Genomic DNA, 13,852 nt, shown 5'->3' with positions numbered 1-13,852 from the left:
CTTTCAGCATTAGGGACTAAATATACTAAACGTATGATGCTAAAATGTTATTTTTACATATATTAATGTAATAAATGATTGCTTATGCTTTATAAACAAATCTAATTAAAATAAAAGCTTAAGTTTTGTATTTATCTTGTACCATAGAACATGATTTGCTTTGTATTTCAAGCCCACAAAGTGTCCAAATGTTCTATGATCATTTCTTTCAGCATTAGGGACTAAATATACCAAACGTATGATGCTAAAATCCTGAAAAAAGGATGTGCTCCATCTCGTCAGTAGATTGGATTCCAAAACTGATTTGGGTCAATATACATTACCTTTGAAATTAAAGTACAGTCTACTGTAGGGAACCATCAACTTAGAAAGCATTGGCCTTCCCTGGGGGTCAGGTAGGTGCAAAAGATAAACCTTTATCCTATCTTTATCTTAAGATAAGTGGCCAAGCAGTATTTTTCCAAGTTTCACCAAGCACATCATGTTGCCATAGTAGACAAAGTTCTATAAAATGTTAAATAACTTTTAAAAAAAGCATCTTGGTCTTACAGTACTGTACAAGGTGAATTAAACTGTCCCTGGTAATAAAAAGTAATTAGAAGCATCTCAGAAACTTTATCTCTAGAAACATTAGCTGTTTTATATCATGTAATTTAGTGTGATGTTGTCAGAATTCAAGGACATTATCACACACAGAAATTGGTTCAGTTAAATCTAAAAAACACAGCTAAACATGGGTTTAAATGTAACAGAAGTCTTACCTCTTGTCAAAAGATTTAATTCAAGAAGCGATGTAATAAATGATTGCTTATGCTTTATAAAGAAATCTAATTAAAATAAAAGCTTAAGTTTTGTATTTATCTTGTACCATAGAACATGATTTTCTTTGTATTTGAAGCCCACAAAGTGTCCAAATGATGCACTACATGATATAAGGAAGATTATCACATGCATATCGGTATTATCTTTCTTATGAAAATGCATTCCTTTCAAGAGTTGGGTTTTTCAGAGAATCAGAAAATGAGTTTGTCAGACATTACCGCTTTTGAAAAACATTTAAAGGTGGTCATTAAAATTTTGTACCACGACCAGGGTGATTGAAAATATTTTACAACGGGGCCCACACCACCTAATTCTAAAATACTTTTTGTTCTACTGCATGAAGAGCATTTTTATGGGGTTTTAAATATTAAAGCTTTTGTGGGGGCGGCATATTTTTGCACTAACTACCATGCGGCGTATAGCCACAAGAACGCACACGCCTGTGTTAAAGCTTGTAAAACCTGTTTAGATCCCCAGTGTTGCGAAATTGATGCAGAAATTCAGAATTGCCCGGCCTGTAAGGTCTTTTGTCGTAGCTCTCAATGTTTGGCGAGACACTTTCGGAATGCAGCGACGGGTGTTAGTAAGTGTGAGCGCAGGGTCTTTTGTGAGAAATGTGAGGTTTATAACCTCTCTAGTCACAAATGTAAAGAGAAACTGTGCTCGCATTGTAACAACGTGATCGACACCCCTGACACACATTTGTGCTACATACTGCCTTTGGACAACCCCAAAATTTCAAACAAGTACATTTTTTTTTACTTTGAATGCATGCAAGAAACGGGGACACACATACCAAATTACATCCATGCCCTTCATATTAACAATAAACGAAGCTGGGAATTTTATGGTGAAACTTGTCTAAAGGATTTTGTGTGTAAATTTATCGATAGACGTTTCAAAAACCATACATTCATATCGCACAATGGCAAGGGATATGACAATTACCTAGTAATCAGACAGTTGTAAGATGAAAAGATGGACGTTGAACTAATTAATCAGGGTGGTAAGATAATGTGTATGACCGTAAAAGCTCTGAACATCAGATTTATCGATTCTTTAAACTTTCTACCTATGAAATTAAGCAAACTGTCGGCCGCCATGGGGTTCCCCGGGGGTAAGGGTCATTTTCCACACTTGATGAACACTTCAGAAAACCAAAATTATGTCAGCCCGATGCCGCCGCCAGAACTTTACGGCGTTAACTACATGCTGCCGAGGGAGAAAGCCGAGTTTTTGGTTTGGTATGAAGAATGCAAGGGAAGTGTGTTTAACTTACAGAGAGAGTTGAAACGTTACTGCCAGTTGGATGTGGCAATTCTAAGAGAAGGCTGTGTCAGGTTTTGGGACGAGGTCATGAATATGACCAGACAGACACGCGTGACTGAGTCAGGGGCCGCCTGCGTTGTGTGCATCGACCCCTTTCAGTTTGTGACCATCGCTAGTGTCTGCATGGCCATGTTCAGACTTATGTTTTTACAGGAAGAGACGATAGCGTTGCTACCCCATGACAATTACCACCACCAGCAAAAACGATTTTCTACACCCAGCATTCAGTGGCTTATGTACATCGAACACACAGAGCCCGTTAAAATCCAACACGCGTTAACCACGGCCGGTGAGTTCAAGGTTGGTCAAAGCTGAAAGCTCAAAGCTGAAATAAATGTATAAAATTTGGCTTGCATCATAGCAGTTGAGCAATAAAGTCTGTCCTAATTAAAGAGTACCTAAAGTTTGAAAGTACAACATAGAATAAGAATAGAGAAATGGCAAAACGATTTTGTGCCATCTTCCCCATTCACACTATTTTTATGTGCCATTTTTTGCTTATTCACGTACTATTTTAATCAAAATAATATTAAGAAAGATCTGTGTGTATTCAGATAGTATTATTATTGTTCATACTTACTCGTCAAAAGAGGATTGCTGAGATATTTGCGGATATACTTCTACGTTTGAAAAACGTGTCCAAAATGGTGACCAACGAATACTAGCAATGCATTGTGGTATATAACCGGAAAATATGCTGGGTTCGATATTTTCTCAACGTATGCGTTTATTAATGTTGTCGATATTATGGTTGAAATTTAACATTGATAATACATCACGGCTATGTGCCCCCTGCTATGTGCTGATGTGCAATTTTAACGCATGCAGTTAGTAAGGATCGTACTGTTGTATGGTATTATATATAATGACATTATGGAATAGGATGGGGACAGGCCTGGCATCACGGGGGGAGGGAGGAGTGTTGCCCCTTCAGTTTTGGGCAAAAAGATTTACCTAACTTAATTTGCGCCCTAAAAAAATAGTTGTACTTGGTCAATGGTCAGACAACACTAAATGACACGAACAGTCACTCAGTCTGTTTGATGGGCAGGAGGGCTATCCGTCCAGGAACTGCACATATCAGTGTCGTTATTGAGTGTCAACATTACGATCCTGTTTGCTCAGGTGGACCGATTCCTTGCAGTAGTTTATCATTATACTTCAAATCTTTATATAACTAGGACTAGTTATAGCAGTCTGTGCTTTCTGTTGGTTTTACAACATTTTTTTCTTAACGATTCAGAACGTCCATGTAGCTGCAAAAATGAACGCTTATGGTACTTTTCGCTCCAGGCAATACAAACCGTGAGAGTGACGAAAAATGTGAAACTGAACTTCATCGCAAATACCAGATTGCTAGTCGTTATCTTCTATCATGAAGCACTAATCAATGGCATAGCTGCGAGATTTCATTTGGGTAGCTGCACCCTACAGCTCCGTTTCAACCGAAATATCACCCCCCCCCCTCAGAATTTCAGACGCCCCCCTACAGATTTTTCCCCGGGCACCGCGCACTGATGGGGGACAGGGTGTCCAGGAAATGGTATCAACTTTTCTCAAGAAAATAAAAATAGAAACTCTATAGGCACTCAAACATTTTACTGTTTTTTTTTCAGGCAGTAAATTACGTAAATTACTGCTTCGACACGTAATGGCATTATAATCAAGTGCAGGAGCTGAGGGCTTTTGTTTTGTTTCGTTTTCCATGGCGTTCGTAAGCACGCAAATCAAAGGCAATTCCTGCGTCTAACACGAATGTAAATGCTTTTGAAAGTGCAGTGTGGTGCAGCTTGTAAAATCCTTGTCCACATTTGTGGTTTGTTGATGTTTTTCTGTCTGCCAAAGTTGCATTTTGACATCCAGACGGGGAGACTTTATCATTTGAACGTGAAGCCAGCCTTAAACCCTCTGAGGCGTGTCTGTCTGCCGGCACGTATTTTGTGAAAGGTTTTTTTTTTTAACTGAGAGCGACTTTGAAAAAGTTTCCGTAGCCACCTCGCACTCCGTGTTAGATTATAGGAGGAATGCGGCGGCGGCGAGCTCGCTGTAGTCGTGGCCGAGTGATTAAGGCGATGGATTCAAAATCAATTGGGGACTCCCCGCGCAGATTTGAATCCTGCCGACTACGGCGTCTGCCGCATGTCGCCTTGTGCCTGCGCGGCAAAGACGAAGTGCTGCTTCTCCTTTCCTGGTACTATAAGAACGCTAAATCGCTTGGCTCTGCTGTCATGGAAATAAATTCTTCAGATAACCACACATTTTGCGTTCGCACCTCTGGTGCTCTACTTATGCCTTTGAAAACCTAATGAATAAAGCTGAAAGAACCGACACAATATGTAGGTGCTCGTAAAGCACGCAGTAAAGAACTGTTAACAGCAAAGGTTTCAGTGGGTTAACTGAGGAGAAGGCGTGATCGCTAATTGTTGACTTTGTATTTGGTGTTAGAAACACTCTTACTGTGCATGACGTGCAACAAATGTAGCCACAGAAATTGCATCACGCTTTCATGTATGCTATCGCAGACACCAACGTTGCCTAGATAGAAAACCGAAATAGCCGTGGGTTTGCTTGCTGGTCTGAAGGATCTCTCTTCGAATCTCTATCATTTGTCAATGGAAGTAAAAGGCGCTGCAATTTCATACGTTCAGAATGAAACCCGCAGCTGTTGTTCGACTTTATTTCTTGACTAATTACAACTGAGTGTCGCATGAGCAGTTACGTAAACTTGTCTGGTATATTTGAACAAAAATGCCGTTCTTCAATTAAAACTAACAGTACATTGTCAGGGACATTCAGTTCTATACAAACAAGAGACAGACAAGATAATATTTCTACCTTTCATGTGGACTACGTGTTGACTTACTGATCGGAATAATTGAAAAGTTCGGGTTCATAGCCGATGCAGTGCATGCTAATTAGAACAGCAAAGCTGAGCTCTCAGCACCGTACTGAGCCCAGGTGTTTTTCTAAAGCTGTCAGGTGCAGTTCATTTACATGAAGGAAATCTCTTACTGGGTACTATTACAATGCAGTAAGTAGCACAGACTACTTAGGGAGTAGCCCGATGCATTTAAAAACAACCCGAGCCAGGCAGGAGTCGAACCTACAATCTCCTGATCCCTAGTCAGACGCGTTATCCAGTGTGATACTGCAGGACTGTAACCCAGTGAGATCAGCACTGCAACTAGTAAAATATTACCCCCGGTCCATTCTTTTCCAAAAGTGAGAAACACCTGTTTTCTACATTTTGTCTGTTTTAAAACATTATCTTCCAAAGCATCATAAAATTGTCCCTTCTTCCAGACTCTACTTCTCTCTTGTAGTAGTACAGCAGACCTTTCCAGGTGAGCAGATCACAGAGTCCGAAATGAGCTTCCTCCATCAAGCAAAGTACCTGAACATGACGCTGTCTTCATAAAAGCGCCCCTGTAATAAAGAAATTAAATCCGAAATCAAGAGGGCAGCACAGTGGGCAAAAGACGTATAATATTCGTCTATTAAACGCATACCTTAGACGTCTAAATGTGGTCTGCAATTCGTCTAGAATCTCTGCACTGTGTACGAAGTAAATTATTTTCGCAGTAATTATTTACATTAACGAAGAGCATAACGCGTGTACTGTATACACTGCAAGTACAACCCCCCTCTCTGCAGGAGTGCTGGCTGTGACGAATTGAAACGGTTTCACGGGTATTTTCAAAGTAGGAGGCGAGATTTCCAGCGAAAGACACCCCCCCTCAAAAACCCAGTAAATACAGTACTTACTAGTTAAAGGCTAGGCTCCCGACTACGGCGAAAGGAACCCTTCTTTCATTAGAAGACAATGAACATATTTTAGCCCTGAATGAATTAATAGCAAACATGGTTTACATAAAAGACATTTTTCCAAGAAAGTTTAGCCTTTGTCACTAATGAAACCACTAAATAAAGACATAAATATAAAAATCTTAAGATTTTTAAAATACATGACTTTGCTAAAATTTATTTGAAAATAAAAACAATTACAACCGCCAGGGGAGAGAGAGAACAGGGGAGGGATGTTGGTTTTGCATAAGGGGCGGGGCTATGGAAATTAGGTCTGTTTGGGAATGTGTAGTTACATTTTCTGGCTGTTTGTGAATTATCATTGTTGAGTATGGAGTGTTGAGGTATTGATTTTGTGTAATGCTTTATGTTGAAAATTGAGGTTGATTTTGTTTATGATAAACAGGATAAACTGGGATGGGAGGAAGGTTTGGTTTTGCATAAGGGGCGGGATTATGATAATTGGAGGACTTTGCGAGAGTAAAATGGTTTGATTATTTGATTTTGTATTGTGGTTGTTATCTATGTTTTTGGTTGGTATTATGTTTATATGGTTGTTTTTGTTGGTTGGTTGTTATTATGGTTATTAATAATACGATCTATAGTTGAAATCTGCGCCTAAATAAAAAGAAAAAGCAAGTGATTAGGTTTATGAGCAATCTAATTACTTATTCGTTTAAAAAGCTATATAAAATAAAGTTTATTATTAATTTGCTGGACAGAGCGGTGAACATTATTATGCATGAGACAAAGATAACGATCCTGATCAGTTTAGAAATCTGTGTACGCTGTAAGGTTTTTACTTCTTAAACTTTTAAAATACACGTTTAGAATTGAAAGAAATCCTCTTCCTGGTATAGCACACCAGCACGTCTTTTTTCTCCAATCAGAGGGGTGTCAGATGGTGTCAGCCAATCACCATTCTGCGTTGGGTAGCAACGGGTGACTGTTCTCAGGCGGAAGATGTAAACAGCTTAATGTTCGTGTTAAATAATTTTTTTTAATTAAAATTCATTCTATACAGCAATCGCATATTTGGGTACCGTTTCATAAAACTTTCATGCTTAAAATGTTTAGGGAGAAATGGAAGACTGGTGTGTATTTTTTCTTTAAACTACCAAGACCAGCCATACACAGTACAGTTTACATACATACAGTAATGTTTATGTTCCTAAATTAATATCGTTTATGACCTTCAGATGCGTTATGCTCCTCTTCTTTTTATGCTCAGCTACTAAAATTTCCCTTTAGTGGTAAAATCCATATAAATATTCAAAACTAAGCGGATTAAAATGTGGAAAGCAAAGACATTAAATGATTAAATCTTTGCACTACCAACCAATGCACCACGAGTGCCCCTGTCGGTCATTTTGGCCAGCCAATCACTTGTCCTGCGGTACCCTCCGGTGCCCCGCGGTGGCTTGTGGGTAGGTTACTGTACCGCGGGTTTTTACCGCGCATTTTGAATGGCTGCATCTATTAAACGCATACCTTAGACGTCTAAATGTGGTCTGCAATTCGTCTAGAATCTCTGCACAGTGTACGAAGTAAATTATTTTCGCAGTAATTAATTTACACGTGTATAATAAATATAGTAAATATAATAAATTAATTACTGCGAAAATAATTTACTTCGTACACTGTGCAGAGTGCCGTATACTCCTAGTTGCGGCACACACGATACATACAGTAAAAAGCCTCAGGCACTGTGTTAGATGTGTTTTCGATGTTATATATGCGTTTATTCATGTCGTCGATTTTACGGTTGCAATTCGACGTTGATTATACGTTGAGGCGACGTATATATACGTATAGCCGTATTTTCGCCATAAATATACGTATATTCGACGAATCAATGCCCACTGGGAAGGCGCATTGAAGGGTGCACCCCCATCATTAATCGTTGCGCCTCTGTGAAAGGAAAGCTCTTGAGCAGTCGTTGAAACAGCTCGGATGAAACACTTGATTGCTTCCATGTGCATCTGGAGCCCATTTCTTATTTTCACTTCACGCCGCCCAAAGCATTTCTAAAACAGGAGATTCGCGTTTGGGAATGCGCCCTGCCCTACAAATAAAACAGGTCTACGGGTCTGAAAGCTGCTCCACGGAAAACAGTTCTGTTGCGCTTTTGATCAAAGGGAGATTCGCTGTTCTTACTTTTTGATGACATAACACCCAAAGGGGCTTCTTTGGAGCTGTATTCCAACCAGCATCCTAAAGTTTCTTGGCGGTATCCTTTACAGTCCTCTGTTCGGTCGACAAGGGACAGAAGGGGGCAGTTTTCCTCACACATACAGTGCAATGTACTGTAGTGTTCCCGTTCATTGAATTCGCAGTTCTGCATCAGACCTCTAACTCGTTTCCTTAGCTTGGATTTAAGCCACGAAGCAGGCTTCTACTGTATAAACGTCTAGAGGAATCACAAACTATTTGAGAGGCCATCATCCCAGGGGGAACTGACAAAGTCTATCCCTAAACACCTAGCGCAGTCTCTCAAGAGACTGTCAAAAATCGCTTTCTCCGTTTGCATTGCAAGTAAGTGAAAACGCGGTCTCAACCCAGAGCCACTTGGCAGCAGCGGCACGTAAATACTGTTACTGTCACTGCTCAATACCGATGTTAGCCTACTATACCATGTTCAGCCACCGCTAGAAACTGCATGGCTCTAGTTCTGGAGCAAACGACAGGAGGGCCAACGTCGAACGGGCACACATGTCAGACATGGAAACCGACGAGAGTGGGATTCGAACCCATACATGCAGAGCACAATGGATTAACAAGCCATCGCCTTAACCACTCAGCCACCTCGTCAACAGAACTGGACTGTCCCAACTGAGTTGGCGCGCTCCAGATGATCTTTTTCTTTTTTTTCCCTCGTACTCGAGGGTCATTTTCCTGTTCCACATGCGATTTCAACATTTTCCTTGGGAGATGTCAAGCCAGCAAGCCACTGCTGTGGTTCAGTGGCCAGTGTGGAGTTCAGTGGCCCTGTTGTACACAGAAAGCACATTGAGCTCCTTGGACATGAAAAGTTCCAGATAAAAGCCATTTGTCATCCTTTCTCTTGGTGTCGATGTTGCTATTGTATGTAAAGGTGGCAACTTGCTCAGCGAGCAGGCGGAGCACACACCGAATGCAGATGTGTCTGAGTGGTGTGTCCAAGTGGCTGCAAAAGGACAGCACTCCCGGGGCGCCGTGGCTTAGTTGGTTAAAGCGCCTGTCTAGTGAACAGGAGACCCTGGGTCTGAATCCCAGCGGACAACCGCTAGACTTAATTAAACACAAGTATTCATTTCCTGTCTTTAACATGACTTGTTTTTCTTAAAATGGATGCAACTTGCAAAACATGAAATACAAACCTTGCTAATCAGCGCTAGCAGCTGGCAAAAAAAAAAGAAGTCAGCAATGTTTTTTTTCTTTAACCTTAACCCTGCTAATGGAGAAGAGTTAAACGACCGAGTCTATGCAGCTTAAACGGTGCGCACGTCGGGTTCTTAGCTGAAAGGGTGGTAAATCACGCTCACCCCAGTCCTTAATCTTTTAAACAGGATACAAAATTGAACCTAGTCGCCACATCACATACATCCTGTTCAATGATAAAAAGGTAACATCTATCCTCACTCCAGAGTAAATCTCACGTTGAGGGCATATTTTTTTTCACTTTACCGTGAATCGGGCTCGGCTGCACAGAGGAGAGAGGACGGTGACAGGGGAGTCACACGCTGGCGGTTTGAATACGCGGAAGATCACTGAGGGATCCACAGTATATGGACCCTCCGTGCGCCATCAGTCCACACTCCGGACTCTGAATCCTGCCATCCGAGTTAAGATCTCGGCGGAACCTGAGGCGCAGTTCTTTCTTAAAACGTAATCTGGTGAGCATTTCTAGAATCGTACTTGTATAGATGCAGCCTTTAATGTGTTGCTAGGTTAAAATTGATGATTTCTTGAACTTCAGTAGGAAACTGCCCTCTTGATTTCGGATTTAATTTCTTTATTACAGGGGCGCTTTTATGAAGACAGAGTCATGTTCAGGTACTTTGCTTGATGGAGGAAGCTCATTTCGGACTCTGTGATCTGCTCACTTGGAAAGGTCTGCTGTACTACTACAAGAGAGAAGTAGAGTCTGGAAGAAGGGACAATTTTATGATGCTTTGGAAGATAATGTTTTTTTTTTTCTTTGAAATCGAAATGAATCAGAATATCAGTGCAAAAGACAAACTCTTGGTTTGGTTTAAAGAGATATGGTTTTAAAACAGACAAAATGTAGAAAACAGGTGTTTCTCACTTTTGGAAAAGAATGGACCGGGGGTAATATTTTACTAGTTGCAGTGCTGATCTCACTGGGTTACAGTCCTGCAGTGTCACACCAGGGCCAGTGGCGCAATGGATAACGCGTCTGACTACGGATCAGGAGATTGCAGGTTCGACTCCTATCTGGCTCGGGTTGTTTTTAAACGCATCGGGCTACTCCCTAAGCAGTCTGTGCTACTTACTGCATTGTAATCGTACCCAGTAAGAGATTTCCTTCATGTAAATGAACTGCACCTGACAGCTTTAGAAAAACACCTGGGCTCAGTACGGTGCTGAGAGCTCAGCGTTGCTGTTCTAATTAGCACGCACTGCATCGGCTATGAGCCCGAACCTTTCAATTATTCCGATCAGTAAGTCAACACGTAGTCCACATGAACGGTAGAAATATTCTCTTGTCTGTCTCTTGTTTGTATAGAACTGAATGTCCCTGACAATGTACTGTTAGTTTTAATTGAAGAACGGCATTTGTGTTCAAATATACCAGACAAGTTTACGTAACTGCTCATGCGACACTCAGTTGTAATTAGTCAAGAAATAAAGTCGAACAACAGCTGCGGGTTTGATTCTGAACGTATGAGATTGCAGCGCCTTTTACTTTCATTGACAAATGATAGAGATTCGAAGAGAGATCCTTCAGACCAGCAAGCAAACCCACGGCTATTTCGGTTTTCTATCTAGGCAACGTTGGTGTCTGCAATAGCATACATGAAAGCGTGATGCAATTTCTGTGGCTACATTTGTTGCACGTCATGCACAGTAAGAGTGTTTCTAACACCAAATAAAAAGTCAACAATTAGCGATCACGCCTTCTCCTCAGTTAACCCACTGAAACCCTTGCTGTTAACAGTTCTTTACTGCGTGGTTTACGAGCACCTACATATCGTGTCGGTTCTTTCAGCTTTATTCATTAGGTTTGCAAAGGCATAAGTAGAGCACCAGAGGTGCGAACGCAAAATGTGTGGTTATCTGAAGAATTGCTTTCAATGGCAGCGGGTCCAAGCGATTTAGCGTTTTTATAGTACCGGGAAAGGAGAAACGGCACTTCGCCTTTGCCGCGCAGGCACAAGGCGACGTGCGGCAGACGCCGGAGTCGGCAAGTTCCGAACCTGCGCGGGGAATCCCCAACGCACTTAACCACTCGGCCACGACAAAAGCGAGCTCGCTGTCGCCGCATTCCTCCTATAATCTAACACGGAGTGCGAGGTGGCTGCGGAAACCTTTTTAAAGTCGCTCTCCGTTAAAAAAAAATACCTTTCACAAGATTCGTGCCGGCAGACAGACACGCCTCAGAGGGTTTAAGGCTGGCTTCACGTTCAAATGATAAAGTCCCCCAGTCCGGATGTCAAAATGCAACTTTGGCAGACAGAAAAAACATCAACAAACCACAAATGGTTTTTACAAGCTGCACCACACTGCACTTTCAAAAGCATTTACATTCGTGTTAGACGCAGGAATTGCCTTTGATTTGCGCGCTTACGAACGCCATGGAAAACGAAACAAAACTAAAGCCCTCAGCTCCTGCACTTGATTATAATGCCGTTACGTGTCGAAGCAGGAATTTATGTCATCCTACCACTGCAACACGGGGAATAGAGAGAAATGAGTACACGCTACGAATTGTCTCTAATCAGTCCCTACAGTTGTAAGGCGCCTGGAAGCGTGCACCCCCATCATTAATCTTTGCGCATCTGTGCAAGGTAAACTCTGGAGCAGTCTTTGAAACGGCTCAAAGGAAACACGTGATTGATTCCATGTGCATCTGGGGTTCATTTCTTATTTACATTTAATTCAAGGGAAAGGCTTGGGTCAGTTTCAGACGGCCTCCAACAGCGAGATTCAAGCGCCCCACCTTCAGCCCAATCTGCACAGCCAGAACGCCAACGGCTCCTATGCTCTCCGGGGTGCGGTTGTGACCCCGTAACCTAAAATGTTGGTGGCAGACAAATGGAGACTAACAGGTGACGTCCTAGGACATGACTACATTGTGGGGATGGTGACCATTGCTTGGAAAAGAGTGCGAGGCCCCTTTAGAAAAACATTTTGTTAACAGGCATTCTGCCTCAGCCTAAACACCTATAGCTTGCAAAGCGCATGCTATTAGACAGGCACCTCTGCAAGACCTTAAGAGTCTCTTAAACTAGTGATAGTAAGGTGTTCCCAATGGGCGATGTTCGGCTTTCAAATCATCTCTCCGTGGAAGCGCCGAGATGCAGCTGTTTAAGGCTTAGAAGCAGCTGACTGTTTTACTGCCTAACTGATCACTGTCAGTCAGGGAGCTCAGAGGTGAAAAGCCTGTCTGAGAGACAATTCGCCGTCGATCAGTTCAATATGTTCCGTACCAGCTCGGCGCACCTGAGATCATCTTGGTAGCCGTGTAGCTCAGATGAGTGAGAGCGTGTGTGTGTACCACCGTGATTGGATGCCGGTCCTTCTCAGGTCACAGTAAACCTTCTGCTGCCTAACTTTCCTAATTTTGGGGATCCCTTTGAAAAAGCAAAGGAAAAAAAAACTGGCTCTTCATCAGCGTGATCGACCCAACCCAGTGTGCCCCAGTGGCCTAATGGATAAGGCACTGGCCTCCTAAGCCAGGGATTGTGGGTTCGAGTCCCATCTGGGGTGCTCCTGTCCCATTTTGAGCATACAAATGTCTTTGTGGTTTGCAAAGCTACAACTCCACCTTACTCAGTGAGCGTCTCTGCTTTTCTCTCACATACAGTTGGGAGAAAAACTTTTGTAAACAGCCCTTCGGAATGATGTGGATTTCTGCATGAATGGCTCCTAACATGTGATCTTATCTTTATCTAAGTCATAATAATTAATAAAGAGATTCTGATTTAACAAAGAACACACACCCAACATTTGACATTGCTGTTTCTTTATTGACCAAATGGTTTAAACAATCAAGGTCATTGATGGAAAAAGTACGTGAACCCTTATATTAAGGAGCTAGTGGAACCTCCTTTATGACAAAAACCTCAACCCCCACTTTCTGTAGCGGCTTGTCAGACCTGAGCAGCGGTTAGGAGGTATTTTGGCCTATTCCTCTATGCAAAACTGTTTCAGTTCATGTATATTTTTGGGATGTCTTGCGCTGAATGGCCTGCTTCAGATCACGCCACAGCACTTCAATGGGATTGGGGTCAGGACTCTTACTTGGCCATCCCAACATACAGAATTTCTTCTGTTTCAGCCACTCTGTTGTTGATGTACTCCTTTGTTTTTGTCATGTTGCAAGACCCAGCGTCTTTTGAGTTTTAGATCACAGGCAGACACCCTGACATTCTGCTGTAGAATTTCCTGATACATCTCGGAATTCATCGGTCCCTCGATGATTGCAAGCCGTACAGCCTCCGCCATGCTTCCCAGGTGGGATGAGGTTTTGGAGTTGGTATGCGGTGTTTTGTTATCTCCAAACATAACGCTGTGCACATTTACCAACAAGTTCAACTTTTGTCACGTCTGTCCACAGAACATTGTTCCAGGAGTTGTGGAACATCCATGTGGTCTTTAGCAAACTTGAGAGGGGCAGTGGTGGTTTTTTTGGGGGGGAGAGCAGTGGTTTCCTCCGTGGTGACCTCGCATG

The 13,852-nt window shown here is 42.1% G+C and overlaps 2 non-coding genes across 2 annotated transcripts; both read left to right on the top strand.

Annotated features, from left to right (window-relative positions):
• The first annotated feature begins 4,197 nt into the window (after positions 1 to 4,197).
• trnal-caa (transfer RNA leucine (anticodon CAA)) lies at positions 4,198 to 4,279 on the top strand. The gene has a single exon. It is a non-coding gene; the product is annotated as a tRNA-Leu (tRNA).
• An 8,536-nt stretch (positions 4,280 to 12,815) lies between these two features.
• On the top strand, positions 12,816 to 12,888 carry trnar-ccu (transfer RNA arginine (anticodon CCU)). Its single transcript has one exon. It is a non-coding gene; the product is annotated as a tRNA-Arg (tRNA).
• The last annotated feature ends 964 nt before the right edge of the window (positions 12,889 to 13,852 follow it).

This window comes from Lepisosteus oculatus, unplaced genomic scaffold (genome assembly GCF_040954835.1).
Source record: "Lepisosteus oculatus isolate fLepOcu1 unplaced genomic scaffold, fLepOcu1.hap2 HAP2_SCAFFOLD_40, whole genome shotgun sequence".
In the NCBI taxonomy this organism is placed as follows: Eukaryota; Metazoa; Chordata; class Actinopteri; order Semionotiformes; family Lepisosteidae; genus Lepisosteus; species Lepisosteus oculatus.
Note: the sequence above shows the minus strand (reverse complement) of the source record. Positions and strands in the feature narration are given on the sequence as shown.